Here is a 14,826-nt window from a genome sequence, read left to right as displayed (position 1 = left end):
CTTTTGACGTGATTAATTAAATAGAGATGTCAGGCCGTATTAAACATTTACATTCAGAAACAGAAGCAAGACGGCGAAAGTCAATTGATTTGGGAGTGTTTTGCTCAGTAACAGCAGCTCAGTAAAAGCACACATTTACACTATGTCTGTGATTGAGGGGGCCACACTCAAATCGAGATGTATGTTATTATTGATATTGACAGAATAATTATAAAAATGGCTTTTCACAACAGGATGTAAAGAGTTTTCGCTGATATTAATGCCGGGTTGAAACCTCGTACGACTGTAATAAATGCAAGTCTTTTCAAAAACTACAGATGCAAGTCATCAGTTTTTATGCAAATGCTAAATAGTACTCATATGGAGATACTTTGAATGCGTGTTTGTGTGTGTTTGCGGCTCACATTCTGTTTCTTTATCTTACATGTGTTTTGTGCACACACACACACACGCACACACACAGAAAGGCTATACACACAGATTTGCAATCCACACACTGAGTGACAGGTTCAGAGTTTGTGTGTGAACTGAAGAACAAGGAAGAGGGAGACAAGAGGCAGGAGCAATAAAGAGGCAGTCGTGCAGGAAGAGTGGCATGTACCAAAGTGCAGGGGATATACACTGAGCAGGTGGTTGGAGCGTAAAGGGGAGTGGAGCTGATGGGGTTCAGATACCCATAGGTAGCGTGTTCGGTCAAGCACAGGCTCACAAGTTGCTTAGACGGAGGTTTAGGATCAGAGAGTAGACATACAAGTCAACCTTACATGTATACTTACGTGAGATCAAGACGGAAGTGGCTTTAGCGGCTACCGGGCCACCGGGCCGCAGCCGAACTCGAGACACTCACTTCATTGTCTCATGATTAATCACATTTGTCATTGTTGTCTTTCAGAACAGTCCCTGCCTCATCATGGGGCGGGAGAAATTTGCCTTCGAGACAATCCAATGCTCTGCTCTACTCTAACACTAATATAATCTCCCTTCTCACTCTGGCCCCCAATGCATCTCCCTGACAAAACAGTAATCAGTGCAGTTTCCCCTGCCTCCCATCCCTTAATGGGATGTTAAATTCTGCGGCATGTTCAGTACTGTTGTTTCACTCATCTCCAATTTCATTTAAATGTTTCCAGTAGGTAGAACACAAACAGCACTTCAGGCAGGCTGACTGTGCTGTCTGACAACCAGGCCTTTTTCTTATGTGTGGGTCTGTGTGTGTATGTGTGTGTGTGCGTGTGTTTTGACATCCTGCAACATGTAACACTGTACTACAGTATATTGAACTACATTTCCCCTGGCAGTCAGTTCTAATGGGTTTAGGAAACATACAACACAAGTGATGTGTGGGTGCAGATCACACAGCAGGATGAAGCATCCAGAATAATGTCTTTTGTGTTTGCTATTTTGCAGTGAAGGCCGCCCAGCTATTCCTGTGTATTCAGCCTGATTCTGGAGCATTTCTCTTCTTCTGACTTCTTTTATTCTGTATTCCTTGTACATGTCTGTTCTGTTGAACAGCACTGTATCTAAGATTTGAATTGTTCTTCAGGTGAAACGTGGGGGCGAATTGAGAATCTGTGAAGCCCAGGAAGAGGCCATAACTCTTTCTGATGTGCACAGAAAAAAAACTCACTGTCTCATTGTCAGTTGTTTTGTGTTGATTTTCCTCTTGTATTTTGTCATAAAAACTTTGCGAGTTTGAGATAGAAATATAGAAAGTATTTTCTTTTTGAAGAAATCCCTCATATCTGCCTGTCAGTCCACCAAACATCATATTTGATGAATTATATTGGTCATCATGACAGTGCCATAACGACAGAAGCTGTGAGATACAGAAGACTGCGAGGAGAAAACAGATTTAGTATCTATATAAGCAGATAAAAACAATATGATCCTACCTTATTCACAAAGCCATTTGGTAACATTCCAATTTTTTGGCAGGTCTCACTAAAGTAGAAGAATCTGTTGTTTTTTTTTTTTGCTAGAAGCATAAAATGTACACCCTCGCTTCTGCAAAACCTTGGACTATTGCTAAACAGATGCACAAAAACAAAATGGATAGAACACAAAGAGAGTTTCAGTTGGCTCTGGTGTCCAGTGTTCATGTATGAAACACGATAATGCAGTACCTTACTTATCAGTTCAAGTGTAATATAGTTTTAATTTATATGGTTGTACTCATAGTTATTTTTGAAGTAGTGAGATGTTCTGGTAAAGGATAAGCTTACACAAAGTTTTAATTCAGCAATCATATACCCACGCCCATGCTGATGAAAAGTCGTGTTAAGTTTTTTGGGTCCAAAAAACTTTTCTGGAGCTTAACATTGCAGCATTCTCCTAAACAACTGAACAAGATGGGGACTTGTTTTTAAAACAAGAATTAGAATGGCTCTATACAGCTTGTGTAATACAAATCTTCACAAGCCCGAGATCCCATCATGGGTGGAAATAACCTCTTTTCAAATCAGGTTCAGGATCTCTAAGCTTCCGTAAACTTGGATTAATGGCGGTCAAGCAGTAGGGAGCCATTTTATCATATATTTCTACATTTTTTCTGTTTCTTTTTTTTATGTTTTAAAACAAGTCCTCGTCAACTTTAGTTGTGCAGGACAAGGCTGCAATGCTGTGCAGCTTGAGAAATATGTTCTGGATAAATTGTCTTTATGTAGACAAATCAACCGAAATGTTTAGGTTTTTTTTTTTAGCAAATAACCAATATCATTCTGGGTCTGAAGAATCTTGTATCTGTCAGACTCTCTAATATCATACGAACAAAGACGGAGGTGGAATCGCCTCACAGCAGGTGGACTGGATCTTTTGTCATATAACCTGCAATGTGAACGTGCAGTAAAGCACTGGAAGTTAACCAGTACGCAAAGGTGCTCAAAGGAACTCAGATGTTTTAAATGGAAAAAGGAAAATACATCCTGAAGTCATGCAGAAAAGAAAACCAAAAACTGTGTCCAAGTTTACGTGTTTCGTCATCGATAAGCCAGTGTGTCTATGGTGAAAGGGCATATTAAGGAGACAGTATTTGACAAGTACTAAAATGGAGTCCTTGCTGCTAAGCCCGAAGCTATGATTAGGGCCAAATTCTAATGCGCTTCATTTGCTATTCGTCTGACAGCTGTCTCTGTTCCTGCTCTGTCTCCAGTGTATTCTAGACGTTGCAGCGGTGGACTTCTTGAAAATCAGCCCACTCCCACTCCCCCGCCACCACCTTCAAATCCAATCTCTGTCATGTCACCTCTGTTTGATCGCCCGTGTGAAAGACGTTTTATAAATGTCTGAAAGTACATATTATTCATCACACACACACGTGCAGACGTGAGCGCGGAAATGAAGTTGCTGCTGCCACTCAGGCTGTTTGCAGGTGGAAAGGATAGAATTATTTTATAGATGAGGTGTGTGTTTCTGAGTGGCACAGCTATTATGCGTGAGGAAATAAAATGGTCCAACTAAAGTCGAGACGGAGAAGGATGTAGGCTAAGCACACTTGTTTGAATTTGCTTTTCTGTAAATTTTTTGGGCACTGTTTGACTCCACAGTTTTTTTGTCTCTTTGGACATTAGTGAGGCAGATTTAGCTGCATACAGACCACACAGGTCAAGGGCTTTTTTTTTGTGGGGGGGGGGGGGGGGGGGGGGGGGGGTTGCAGCAAAGGGAAGTTGTAAAGCTTTTGTTTCCCTCCTCTCCATATCTGCAGTCACTTCTTTATCTTAGCTCCATCTCAGTATTATCTCCTGATAGCATCTATGTCCTATATCTCCTGCATCTTATCTTGAGTGCCAGACACAGGGAAATGCAATCCAAAAGAGAGAGAGAAAGAATAAGATAGATAAAGGGAGCATGGGACTTAGGGAGAGAGGGGCAACGATGGAGAATAAATGGTGTGACAGGGTGAGGAAAAGAGAGCTTTGAAGGGTTTCTTGAGGTGCCATTAAGCTCTGTACTCACAAAGTGAACAAAAAAAAAGGGAAAGGATTTGTCAGCATCAGTCATCGTTCCCACCATGGAACAGCATGAAAGTGTAACTTCTAAAATTATGATATAAAATTTAATGCTGAAAAAAGTCATTTAATAGTAACCAATTTAGGCATTAGTTTAATTGTATAGTAACATATTTTTTTTTAAAAGTAGTAAGAATTCTTCCATAGGAAAAAGAAGCCTTTTATCTTTTTTTCCTGTGCTGACAAAACACAATGTATCGTAATTGTCTTGTTTTGGGTATGTATTGATTTTCATTGAGTGATAAAAGATGCTACCTTGGCTCTGTGCACCAACTCCAATCAGTGCGACTCCAAAGCACTCACTTTGGCATATAATTGATCCTAGTTTGCACACTTTAGTTTAGATGAGTTGGAGTACTTGACTCGATTCCATCCAGTTTTTATAGTTGAAAGTCTCTGCTACCCAGTTGAAGAAGTCAACTGCTTGTCTAGGTGCTAATGGACTCTCCTGAGGTTGCCCCTGGTTATAAAAGTAATAACCTGTGGTAGCTGTCAAAAGAGCTCTCTCCCTTAGGTTGCCAAGGTGCACTCTGAAGAGGAGAAGAAAAGGCAGGGAGGGGGTGGAAAAAAACAGTAACAGGGAACATTTTCATTACAGCCCTCAGTGTTGGTTTCAATAGCCTCTGGGATTCTTGTAACAGATCTGCTGCTCGTGCTCTGGTCCCGATGTGTTCCAATTACCAATCGCTTTAAGCTTCTATGCCCATGAGCAGCCCAGAGAAATCATGTCTCATGAGGGTTGTCTGTCACACAGCTGAAGGGCAAGAAAGAAAGAATTCCAAAAATTATTACAGAAACCGGAGACCATCTTGCGATGGGATAATACAAGTGACCTTGTTCACATTTGGACCCATGATTAATATTCAATATTCAATATTCAAAACTGCTTCTGTGGTAGTTCCGTCTACAGTAGGTGTATGCAAAACACTGTCGCTGTGACAAAATCCGTCCACGGCCCGCAAGACAAGTTGAAAACAACACCAACTGTAACAGAGTGGACAGGGATGGCTGGAACTTGGTCACAGGTGATCTGCATTTTAAACATTTTTTAAAAGTTTTGACTATATCTTACATGCTTGTGGTGCGATCTTGCTGACAACAATCTGTCCACAGACATTAAGACATATAAACACACTGCAAAATACTCTAAATCTGTTGAGGCAGGTAATAATCACACAATCGTTTATATTGCAGTCACAACCAGTTGATTAATATGCTTATTATATTGCTATAATCAATAGTCTTGGGTTAACAATGAATCACATGATTACATGTCTGTGAAAGGTCCTGAGATTTGAGGGGGGGGGGGGGGGGGGGTTGAGGAGGAATGCCAGCCCTCTTTTTACCCTGACATCTCACCTCTCCATCTCTTAGCAGCAGAGTGTGGAGGAGCAGAGGGGTTGTTTAGTTGAATACGTTAGCGTAGCCTGCCCGACACATTGATCCTTGTTCTGAACAAGGTTTGTACAAGTTAGAATATGTGGCCCCATACATGAAATATCAGTATCTGACTGTGCTGTTATTGATAAATCCATGGTGCTGTCTGTGGTGCTGAATTAGAAGAAGCATTTGCTCAGTCCGGTCATCTTTCTGTTTCATCTTGGATCTCTGTATATAGTTTAGAGAATATCAATCAATTCTCAAGTCTACTATATGTATGTACAGTACCCTATAGAGTATATCCACCTCCATGATCAAAATGATGAGAAGCAACGTGTAATCACAGAAGAGCGAGAGGATTAAATACCCCCAGACCTTCCTACCTCTGTAACAATATAATCCAAGGTACACGGTAGTTTATTTGCCGTTATACAACATTGGGTTGCATAACAAGACAGAAGTTCATAAACTCTGCCATGCTACATACATTACAGAACATGTATACATGTATACATATGTACATAAAATGCCACTTTCGACTTTGGCTGTTTGTGAGCACCAAGCATCAATATCAGAAGCAGAGTCTGCCTCTCCTCAGCTGGCTGTAGTCCTGCACTCTGCTGTACAGGAGCATGGTCCACCAGTCCAGATGTTTTGGGAGAAAACAAAAAGTGGAGACATGACTACCATTATGGTTTTTAATATAGGGTGAGGGTTAGAATTAGGGCCATCCCACTTTAAGAAATTAACCAATCCCTGACTGCCTGTGTAGAATTCAATTCAAAAAGGTCTTTGGACTGATTTAGTGTCTCTTAGCTTTCATTTTCTTTGTTTTTATCTTTAGGTTCAGGCTCATCACTCCTATACTGTATAAAAAAGTACTCCTATACTTTTTATGTTTCTGAGTGGCCCTTTAAGAAACACACTAAAGCTCCCTGTCCAGGTAGTGATTAGCTGGTGAACATAGACAAGAGCTGGTGTAGACCAAAATGTAGCTGAAAGAGTGCGAGACATGACTCCAGATGCATTTTTTGTTGCTCCACAACTGCTGGATGTGTAAATATTTGCTTAAAATGTGGCTTTATTGACTATCTAATCAATGATGTCTTCATTGTACGTTGAATTTGTCAAGACATACAGCTTCTAAGGAAACTGCAAAGTACTGGATGTGACCAGCACTTTCTCTCATGTTGTTTTTGTTGGATTGTGATGAATGACTTGATGTACCTGCGCAGTCACGGCGCTCACAGATTTACCACACTAAAAGCCTTTTCACACCAAGAATGATTTCTCATGCAGAAAACTCAGACAGCAATAAAATATGAATCAACTCCAGGTCTGTACTATAAATACTTGCGTGGTGGCTAAAATCTGGGAGCATTTAAATGTTGTGCATAATCATGCACTTTCAACTCAACTGAATAGGACATTGTCAGATTTGCTCTCGGATTTAAATTCACGTCCTCGCTTAGCATATTCCCTAGCTCAGTAAAGAACAGGGGAAACACCACAGCACAGTGTTTTGGACAAACTAGTCACAGTTATTTTTAAATCCACCCCCTGTGCAGATTTAAGCCCATGGACATTCTATGATAGTGAGTCAGCGGCGTTGCTCAAACCTCAACCCTCAATTTCATTTTAGTTAGAATAACATAAGAATAACTCAAAATCTGCAGCCTCTTAGCTCTTTTAAATGTTCAGATAATTGTCACTGGTTTATCCATTCTCAACTTAAAATAGGATAAAAGTGTCTGTATTGACATCCATCGTCTCTGGAAATGCTAAGTGTATTTGTAAGCCTCACCTGCTCTGCATGTGTATTTATTTCTCACTCACCATCTCTTGTTCACTTATTTTCCCTGACTCCTTCCGTGCTCTCTCCCCTCCCTCTTGCTTGCCCGCTGCCTCAGTTGCTCTGACCTCTCAATATCACACAAGCTGTCAGTGCCAAACTATGAATGTCCCTTGACACTTATTCGACTCAGACTCCCTTTGGCATTTCCATTTGCACAGAGCCAATTTCAATTTTTATAGCCGGTCGGGCGGGGGCTCGGCTAAAGCCTGCAGTCAGAATAAGCAGAAGTTTGAGACACGGAAACAAGCGCCCTAGGCGGAACTATGTGTGTTCTTGTAAATGTGCCTTTAGTGTGTTTCTTTGTCTGTTTCCCCTGAAAGGCTGGCTCACTAAACCATGGAGGCTATCTGAACTCAATTTTGATCATTACTACCATCTGATTTAACTTTCAGCAATCCTTGGAAATGGCTGCTCAAATGCATTCTGTGGATATTTTTATTAATACTTCAAGGTGCACTGTGTAGTTTTGGGGAAGAAATGTTCCAAAAAGAAAGATCTTTTTATACATATATATATATATTTTTTTTACACTTAAACAAACCAAATAAACAAACTGACCTTAAAGGACAAATCATTTCTTAAGTAACTGTTTGACTTTGTTTATATGTGGAAGACTCTGCCACAGTGTTTTGGGACCTTGTTTATTCAGTTATGGAACTGATAAGGGATAACGGACTTGTTTGTTATTGTTATTGTCAATATTAAAATTCAGAGTATGAGTTTCTTCTCCAAAACTTCACAGTGGCCCTTTAAGAAATCTAATGCATTACAATAAACTTTTAATGAGATGATTAGCATGTTAATGAGAGACCTCAACAGTAGGAGTGCACGGTGCTCTTGTACGAGAGCCAGCCCTCCTTCAGCACCATGGACAGCACCAAATTCTTCACTCTGTGTGGGAGGCTGCCTGCTACCATCATCAGCGTAACCATGGATAGCAAACGATACCACACACACAAACTCACTATTCAAGTGTGCAGAAGTATTTAATTTTAATGGAAATGTTGGTTTTCGCTCTCATCGCTTCTTTGCTCTCAGGTGTGAATCTCGTGGGCAGGGCAGAGTTCTAAAGTTAGAGCTCTAAAATTGTAAAGAAATGTGTCTATATTCTCGGTCTGCTCTCTCCAGGGGTGGTGCTCTTTTAGGTGGGAGGTGGGACTGCATTATGAAGTCCAGTTCGCATGCCTCCAGCAAATGTACTGGAAGAGGAAAAGAGAGAATGTGTCATTACGCCCCGCTGTGCTCAAAAAGCCAGGCGTCCCTATCAAACCCTAGCTTCTCTTCACACATGGTGTGGTGCAACAGCACGTCTGGAAGCTGTCCTCTCATCTCTAAACCGGTGGTAGTCGGAGTACTACAAAGAGACAGCAGAGAGGAGAAGATTTGTCCTTTTTTTTTTTGTTCATCTTATTATATCGTCGACATCAATCTTTAAAATCACAGACACGCTTAATCAATTTGATGTTCAGTTGCAGGTCTAAGATTTGAGCCTCTTAGCTTTAGATCTCCGTTGCTGTTTATGTAACTGCACGCGCACTTCTATGCGCATGTGCTCTCTCCGATGGGATTGCCTACAGGGAGCTCACAGGAAGGAGGATTTTGGGACTGAACAGCTGAGTGCATACACACAGTCCAGGGAAATGACGCTTCAACAAGAAGAATTGTTCAATTTGTCCCCAGTGAAAAACGATATTCAGGATGAAGCCTGTGCTTTTGTAGTGCCAGTATCCTCTCGCTCTCTCCCTCAGTTCTTCTTCCTCACGAGGCTTGTAAGCATCGCTGGTGTCGCTTTGATGCGTTTGTTGACAATATGCTTTAAAAGCTCACCTTAAAGAGGCAAAAGCAATATCAAAAGAAATCTAGAGAGAAGGATTTGTGGTCATTTTCTGCTCATCCAAGTATGACTTCGCTCTCCTGGAAACAAGCCTCTGAATGACTGATGGTGCCATTGATTCAGAGAGCTAAAAGAAAAAGAAGCACTATACCAACATCTGATTCATTCCCAAATAAGGAGGAAGCGCTGGTTCATTTGCACTTCCTTTCCAGAGCCATGTTGGCTGGAAGGTTTGAATCTCACATTATAGGAGTACATTGATGGTGCTTAATAATGCTGCAGATGGTGTGCAACCAATTACCCAAACAGAGTCTATCCAAGTCTCAAAACATCCAGTCGCTCTTTAAAAACAAGTCATATTCAAACATTTTAATGACCTTAAAACCAGTTTTAATGGGTCGGCAAATTTCAATAGGTAAGCAGACGCACCTTTCACCCCCACAAAAAGAATAAATAAACTCTTTCCGCATTCCCCAAATGTGAGAAAATAACACTTTCATTGAGAATCATTAGACCATTTTTGTCTGCCGCTGCGGGGAGTTTACATCTGCTCGGCAAAATCTGTTTCTTGAGCTTTAAAGAATTGACTGAATGTGTGCTGTATTAATGAAACATCACTAATAGGAATTCTTTTTCCCCGAAGAAGACTTGCCTGCTTAGTGATTGAGCCCTCAGCTGAATGCAAATAGGCAGCATGCAACATTCATACAGGGACCCTGAGGCTTCCCTGGTTGTACAAGAAAAAGGCGCAAAAATTGATACAACTTGGAGCATTCTCAGAAGAACACATGGCACCTCAAAGTACATTTAACCGCTCCTTGTTAAAAGTTCTTTGTGCCTGCATGATTAGTTTTAAAGAGAGAAAGCTCAGAAATTTTGTCCCTTTCTAATATGAAAGATTGTTCCCATGCTTTTTCTTATATAAACATTATTACAGCAGGATGGGCACACACACTGCAGATATTTGAAGAATGATATCATGAATAATAGAATAATGAAGAGGAAGAGGCTTGTTAATTTCGAGTTACGAAACTTTATTTGACAAGTGCCTGCAGTTATTATTACAATCCATTACTTCTTTCTCAGAACTAGCAGAGACACTCATACATATTGATAAATGCAACCCACATGCATGACACACACAACCAAGGATATACACTGTACATGGTGTCTGCTTGGTGATTTCTCGCTAAGTAGACTTCATTGGGTCGCTGAGACACGACTTTTTCCCCAAGAGCGACATATCCCTTAATCACCCTCCTCTGTGGAGTGCCTTCTCTCCTGCATGAACCCTGGCCCCTCGCTTTTCTGTGCAGCAACAGAGACAAGATGAGAGGGAGAATTAGCGCTGTGGCAGGGGCTGATTATTAGAGAGCTTCTGCTCAGAGCCTTCCTCATACCAAAAACAAGCTGGGCCAAGTGGAGGTAGTGATGACTTAACCCGGATTAGCTCTTAACTTCCATCCAAGGCCTGTGCATGTCAGTTAGAAGGATATTCTTAAACAGACTTTAGTTTTTCCTGGATGATTGATAGACTAACTATGCAATTATCTTGTCTTGCCTTGCATCCTAACGATAGGTATGATGTATCATTTAAAATGTGCTACGTGTCTTTTGGAATAACAACTCACCCAATAATAATGACATAAAAAAACATCCAGCTACATCCTTTTGAAAGGTAATTACTGCCTTTGCCAGTCTCAAACACAAACTGACATGATGTGGTCTATGATGAGCCCATGGTCCTGAATTAAACAGGGTGGAGATAATCCTCGCACTCACTTGAGTGAATATGGTGAGACATAGTTTAATAATCCAAACGCCAGTAAGTGGACCCTTTGTGTTCAGATTCTGACTGTTCAAAGGTCAGAAATGAACATCCATTTCACTTTGAATTATACACGTAAGTTGTATTATTTAGAGTGGCGGTTCATTGGTCAGCGATGTACAGCCCTCAGTGCCCTTGCACCAACACAACTCACTATGTTTTAAACTAAGTTATTTATATTAAACTGGAGATTCTTACAATACCCGGTAACTCTCTGTATATGAAGCCCATGTCTACAATGCATTATAACACATTATGAAACTTCTTATTATGCATTCTAATGTGGCTATAGCAATGTTTAATCATAGTAATAAGAACTCATAAATATTCATAAAGAAGAATAACTTTAATAACTCACTATGACATTGATTTCTATAATGCATTATAAACATATTTACGGTGCATTTTAATGTGCCTATAGTTGTAATCAAACATAAATATTTAGAATGCCTTCTAACAGTAATCATTAGTAACACATTATACAGCATGTGATAATAACCCCTATCAATACTCCACTGCACTACAATTGATGGTCACTCACAATTTTTGCAGTGATCATAGAGAATTAAAATGATCCTATTTAATACTAATGATCCTATCATGTTATACATTAAACATGTTATATTCACCATTATAATGCATCAGACTTTGATTATAAGTGACTATAAGTGGGTGCATCAAGTCACATAATGAAACTCCTGTGTTATAGATGAATGGAATACATTACAAGCTGGTTACAAGTCTATATACGCGGTCAATGTCTGCTTCTTATGGCTTTGATTATGATTTTAATCCATTATTAGTATGTATGGTGCTTTATAGGTATTATAAACATGGGCTTCATTCACTTTATTCATACACACAAGAACATGGGATTGTCGAGGTTTGGGTTTGCTTTGTTGTTTTTATTTCTTCCTTAGCCATCACTCTCTATAGGGATGGTTATTTCTGTCACTTGGTTTCACCATTTTGTTCCAGACTGAACTCTCTCAACAACTGTTAGATGGACTGCCTGGACCTTTTGTACCATTACATGGTATCCAAAGGGTCGATCCTACTGACTTTGGTGACCTGCTAAACGTCAGCATATATGACTTTGCAAGAGCCACGACAATGGCTGTAGATTTAGACATGGCAAAGTCTTGTTGCAGGCTACTGGCACAGACATCTAAGACCATCCCCCTTCCCTCTGTACCAGCAAGATAGACTTTTGGGTCTAATACCGATAATAGTGATATTGATGTTATGTTCCTCTATTCATAGAATATATACATAAACACTTTCTTTAAAAAAATGGTTTATCAAAATGGTTTATCAAACACAAGACAAAGGTACATCTGTAACAGTTAAACAAATAACTGTGTTTAAATAATTATTGTGTTTTTTTTCATCAGCACATGTCAGACAAATGATATGTCAGTGCCAAAAAAACCAGTGATGGACCAATCAGTTAGGCTCTACTACCAGCCCCTCTGCTTTGTGTGTTTAAATGAACATCTTTTCAGTGACAGGTCGCAAGTTAACTTCCAAAATGCTGCTGTCGATTGCAACACGCACCTGAACTTCAGTATTTTTTGTAATAAGTTAAGCTAAACTGCAATCTTTCTACATGTTCCTTGCAGATGTGCCGCCTTGGCTACAAATTGGGGACCATTGATCTATGGGATTGCATTTAATCAGCGTCATATTTTTAAGCAAAATCCTGTTCAGCTGTTTCCATAACATCTCTGTTGATTTCAATGATGCATTGATCTAAGGTTGTCAGTATAACTTAAGAGTCTAACAGCTTGATCCACTTTTCGTCGTAATTTCAAACTCCCTCTGTGGGTGTCTGCTTTTGTTAGAGTCTAAATAGATACTGACAAGTTGTTCATATCTCACCAAATTACATTTCCTGTTGAAGAAAGGTAATTCCGTCAAGAGAATTGAATGTATATTACCGCCTTTGACGTGTCTATTGTGAACGAGACCCCTAGCTGTGTCTGTTGGGCTGAAGTTGTTTTATTGAATATTCCCTGCAACCTTTAGTAGAGACTTATTCCGCACGCCATCTAATTAGAGTATATAGATAGGAGGCTTTTTGTAGTTGGTTAAGCTGGAGGGAAGAAAAGGCTGGTGATTGTTGCGAAGTGACAGGTGAATCATAGCTAACTGCCTCCAGTGGTATTATTTCTCAACTCCTCTCCAATCGGTGCAGACAGACCCAACTAATGGATTTAACTCTGAAATAATTGACAGCTGACAGTTATCGGGCTTTTGTTGACCTTCAGTGAAAAACTATATGTTCAGTGTCGTGAGAGTGGCAGTGCTGGCCTCACACTGGGGCAAGTTATGGATCACTTTCACCTTCATGAGTGGGTTTGGTGACTTCTTGTTGATCGCATGGGGAAGAATTACGTGTTACTGTAATTCCACTAGTTTCAGCGGTAAGGAGTATGTAACGGAATTTTAATCAAGTAACGCAATTACAATTACTGAAATTTAAATTAGGTTGTTACTCGCATTACTGTCTTTTGTGAAAAATGAACACTTGCAGAGAAGAAGACAGAGGGGCCTTGTTCAGGAGGTTAGCCCTTCATTGCCACTTTCTAACATAACATTCCTCATCAGCCCATTCACAGTTCACATGCACCGTCCTGAAGCCAGTGACCTTGCGCATGGTGTTCACGTGAACAGTTAATGGCAGGATGCGCTGAACCAATCAGAGACCTCTGCTGCACTGTGAGAAGTGTCTGGCGCGAGTCATGGAGAGAGGGTGTTATTGGGAGGGTGTTATATAGGGGAATATTGAAAATATTGTTATGTTGATGAATGGTGTATCGCTGTGGCTTCAGGTGTTTATTATAGTTATGTCACGGTAGTGTGATGAGCGTTCTGATGCCTCCATTAAGGATCGTCGCACATGTATTTGTCTCGCCCTCTGTGCCCACTATGCCACTGAAATAGATATGGGCCTTTCTGAGCTAAGAGGTTGCTTTTTGTTGACTGTCTCCGAAAGTCCCTTAAATTTATGAACACTCAAATCATCCCATTTATTCATCCTTTTTACTGTTTGTCATTACATAGCCTTGTTATTGCATTGTTTAATTTATGCCAGTGTGTTTCTATTTATTATTAATATTGCAAATTATTAATATGCGCATTTCTGTGTATTTCTTTATTGTAACCACACCGACAATATCAACAGAAGAGTTTATTCAGCAATTAATGAGGGGCACCTCAATGAGAGTGTGTGTGAATTGGATTCATTAACACCCATCAACATCATTCCTGTTCTTACCGGACAACCTGTGGAGATTGCATAATAGGTCACAAGTTTGGTATTCCGTAAACCAACACCTATTTTATAGGCCTACTTTTGCTGCTTTTGATCGAGCGTCACAGGACCTTACGGTGGCGTAATGATAGGCTACACCAATCGAATCAATCAATCAATCAGCATCAAACCACAGCATGGTCGACAGTGCGGATAGAATGAGCTTTCTCTCCTGGAGGTATAGAGTGTAGTGGTGAGTTGTCAGTTATGTGCAGGTGTAAAGAACCTATCCACAGCATAGAGTAGCATTTCAAATCTTATGAAGCACCTGTTGAAGCAACACGCTTCGTCAAAGCTAGTAGCGGCAGACTCCAGCCCTACGGATGCTGAAGGCGCCACTCCATGCAAACAACCGCAGCTAGAATTTACACGGACTGCAGTGCAGCCGATAAGCCAGGCAGAGCTGAATACACTGATGTCTAGGTATGTTGTCGATGACATGCATCCTCTGTCAACTGTCAATTATGTTTATTGTGTTTGACTGTTCAGTACTGTTCATATTTACATTTAAAAAGCAGACATAAAAGTAACTTAAAAGTAACTTTCCCTAGTAACTCATTACCTTTGATATACAGTAATTGGTAAAGTAATTCAATTACTTTGAAA

The 14,826-nt window shown here is 40.2% G+C and overlaps 1 protein-coding gene across 7 annotated transcripts in view; it reads left to right on the top strand.

The window, feature by feature from the left end:
* Nucleotides 1-14,826, top strand: part of pcdh15a (protocadherin-related 15a) — a 261,181-nt gene that overhangs the window by 49,480 nt on the left and 196,875 nt on the right. The gene's annotated exons all lie outside the window — the stretch shown is intronic.

This window comes from Sparus aurata, chromosome 15, assembly GCF_900880675.1.
Source record: "Sparus aurata chromosome 15, fSpaAur1.1, whole genome shotgun sequence".
Lineage (NCBI taxonomy): Eukaryota > Metazoa > Chordata > Actinopteri > Spariformes > Sparidae > Sparus > Sparus aurata.
This window is presented reverse-complemented; position numbering and strand designations above follow the sequence as displayed.